The following is a 3810-nucleotide window of genomic DNA, read 5'->3' as shown; positions in this document are numbered from 1 at the left end:
TGTCCATATCCTGTAAAAAAGCTTGATATCACCCAGTTTGTTTGAGCAAAAAAACTACCAGCATCGTTGGTTTGATGCCTATTGTTTTAAGTTTTATTAGTTTTAGGCCTGATTAACCTGATATACAGTCATGGCCAAAAGTATTGAGAATGACACTAATATTATATTTTCACATGATCTGCTGCCCTCTGGTTTTCATGTGTGTATGTCAGATGTTGGCATCACATACAGAAATACAATTGCAATCATATTATGAGTAACAAAAGCTTTTAATGACAGATACAATGAGTTAATACAGCAAGTCAATATTTGCAGTGTTGACCTTTCTTCTTCAGGACCTCTGCAATTCTCCCTTGCATGCTCTAAATCAACTTCTGTGCCAAATCCTGACTGATAGCTGTCCATTCTTGTACAATCATTGCTTGCATTTTGTCAAAATTCCTAAGTTTTCGTTTTTTCACCCGTCTCTGGATGATTGACCACAAGTTTTAATTGGATTAAGATCAGGGGAGTTTCCAGGCCAAAATCTCTATGTTTTGTTCCCTGAGCCAGTTAGATATCACCTTTGCTTTATGGCAACGTGCTCCATCATGCTGGAAAAGGCATTGTTCATCACCAACCTGCTCTTAGATGGTTGGGAGAAGTTGCTCTTGAAGGACATTCTGGTACCATTCTTTATTCATGGCTGTGTTTTTAGGTAAGACTGTGAGAGAGCCGACTCCCTTGGCTGAGAAGCAACCCCACACATGAATGGTTTCAGGATGCTTTACAGTTTGCATGAGGCAAGACTGGTGGTAGCGCTCACCTCATCTTCTCCAAACAAGCTGTTTTCGAGATGTCCCAAACAATCGGAAAGGGCATTCATCAGAGAAAATGACTTTACCCCAGTCCTCAGCAGTCCACTCCCTGTACCTTTTGCAGAATATCAGTCTGTCCCTGATGTTTTTCCTGGAGAGAAGTGGCTTCTTTGCTGCCCTCATTGAGACCAGGCCTTGCTCCAAGAGTCCACAGTGCGTGGAGATGCACTCACGCCTGCCTGCTGCCATTCCTGAGCAAGCTCTGCACTGCTGGTTGCCTGGTCCCACAGCTGAAACACTTTTAGGGGCCAGTCTTTCTTGGGCACCCTGGAGCCTTTTTAGCAACAATGGAACCTCTCTCCTTGAAGTTCTTGATGATGCGATAGATTGTTGACTGAGGTGCAATCTTTCTAGCTGCAATTTTCTTTCCTGTTAGGCCATTTTGGTGCAGTGCAATGATGACTGCACAGGTTTCTTTAGAGATAACCATGGTTCACAGAAGAGAAACAATGATGCCATGCACCATTCTCTTTTTAAAGTGTTCAGTGGTTACATTCTTACTCAATCATGACAGATTGATCTCCAGCCATGTCCTGAGTTTTGTTTCTCAGCGGATCCGCAAATAGAAAAAAAAAAGATCAACCACTGTTAATTCGTAATTTAACAAGATGCATCAATTGTTATCTCACATAGTGGTAGCTCTTCAGTGGTAGCACTGAGCTTGAGGTGAGCAAACCCAATTGACCTAACACCTTTTCCCAGGTAATGAAACTTGAAAAACTGAAATTTTGAAGAATTGACATCTCTCTATACCACCAGAGGAAATCTGATCAGAGGTAGGTAGCTCTAACGTCCAATTTCATGAAGACCTTAGATATTAGTCATATGGCACACAATAATTTCTCTAAAACAAAAACTGCAGTTGATATGTCAGGAACTCATCTCTGTGAAAGACGCCATCATTAACCTCATGCAGTGGCTCTTCCTCACCTGCAGCAGCTGAGTGAGTCTCTTTCTTTGACATTATCTTGGCTTCAATGCTATACAACACTTCCTGCAGAAAGAGAAAGCCGCTGGAAGCGTAACTGACACCAGAAGCTACTCGGGAGCACACACCATGTTACAGATCAACTGCAGTCTGGGTCTTACACATAAAAAGTCAAAAACACAGAAGAATCTATTCCTCTTGAACCTCTACACGTTTGCTTTCCACCTCCAATTCCTGTTCTCCATCACTGAATTCAGTGACTTACAGAATTTACAAATCCGAAGCCTTCTCTGAAGCATAAGAACAACCGAAAAACAGAGAGCTTTAGACAGACTTTCAGAGGAAAGGAAGACCTTCAAATCCTGTTTTCATTCAGGTTTACTGAGAGAGGGTGGAGAGCTAAGTACTTAGAAAGGCAGTTGAAATAGTCGCATTATACTGACGCCAACTGCAAGAAAGTAAAAAGCTTTTCTTTCTGAGGAGGTTAAGGTCTTTCAGTTTGTGGGACAAAAACCAAAAAAACTGCGGAGGATGTTTTACCAGTCTGTATTAGCCAGTGTCCTCTTTTTGGCTGTGGTGTGCTGTGGCCGTGGGATCTAGTCTTTAGAGGATAAAAAACTAAAAGCTAGCTGTGTTATGGCTCTACAACTAATCAGTTTAGAGACTGTGTGTAAGTAGAGAATGGCAAAACACCAAGTGCTATCCTGATCAAAAGCTGGGCATCTAGGCAGGTGTCTCATACCGGCACACTAAAAATTGTTTGTGGTTTATGCATCAGACTAAAAGGAGAATTGATCCTGTTTAATAAATATCATGAGCTTTTCTGAGATCTGTAATTACTATCAACACTACTACCATTTGGGTTAACATTTTATGCCATTTACCGGCATCATGAAAATTTTTTTGTTATGATAAGAATGTTGATTTATCGTCTAAATTATACATTAGAATAAACTATTATTAAAAACTCCATAAACTAGGTGAATTGTCAGAATTAATTATTTTTACAATTTTTCTTCTCTATTTTTTTTCATTTGGCGTTGAGAAATGTTAAGATCATCATTATTTTGTAGAAGGTGTTTAGCTTTTACACTTGTTTAGGCTCTATACACCAAAAGACTACAGTATTTGAACAAGGGTTTGCTTCTTATGCAATAAATCAAAATCACTGGGAGAAACAGCACCTGCTGTATTAAGTAAAGAGAATTAGTATTACATATTTAAACAACAGCCTTTAACAGGACACGTGTCTAAGCCTGGTAAAAGGAAATACTTTAAAGAGGAAGTAAGGCTTACAGTTTCAGTGTAAAGTATATTAACGTGAGGCCAACAGATAGAAAGAAATGTATTATGTATTTTACCTCAGTGGGGAAATTCAGGTGTACCAGAAGCAAAATAGGCAAATGAAAACATGCAGATTCACACAAAGGTTAAATAAACAAAAATAATGCAAAAGTAAGAAAAGGAGACTGCACAATAACAGCAGAATTTCCAGCATAAAAAAACAACACACATCTGTCAAAAATAGCATCCTTAGACTCAAAGAAGTTTGTAACAGTTTTATATATTTCAAAAACAGCAGAAATAGGTTAATGTACATTCAGGGTAAAAACACCACTTCCATTTAAGAACAAATGAAAAAAACAAAACAAAAAAGAAATTGTAGGAGATCCCAAACCCATTCGGGTGCTTTGTAGATGCATATATAACAAATGTGTGTATATGCCTTGATTTTCTTCAGCTTCATAAAACTGTGGGATCAAAAGTTAGCAAGCTTCTGTTACTATAACAGGGAACTGCTGTTTTGTGGACTCTGAAATGAACATCTATAGATACAGATGCAATTACTAAGTGAGCCCTACTACCTACTAGAAGGATGTTGAAAAATTGCTGAACTGGTGTCCTATAGTTCTGCTTATACAAGTCAATCACATTGCTACCCCCATCCTCACTACACTCAGCAGAGAACATTGCCCTGGTTGTTATGGTCTTTAAACGGTTCCCTGTATCACTGACAACAGCATT

Source organism: Cyprinodon tularosa, unplaced genomic scaffold (genome assembly GCF_016077235.1).
Source record: "Cyprinodon tularosa strain WSP-4 unplaced genomic scaffold, ASM1607723v1 ctg80, whole genome shotgun sequence".
In the NCBI taxonomy this organism is placed as follows: Eukaryota; Metazoa; Chordata; class Actinopteri; order Cyprinodontiformes; family Cyprinodontidae; genus Cyprinodon; species Cyprinodon tularosa.
This window is presented reverse-complemented; position numbering follows the sequence as displayed.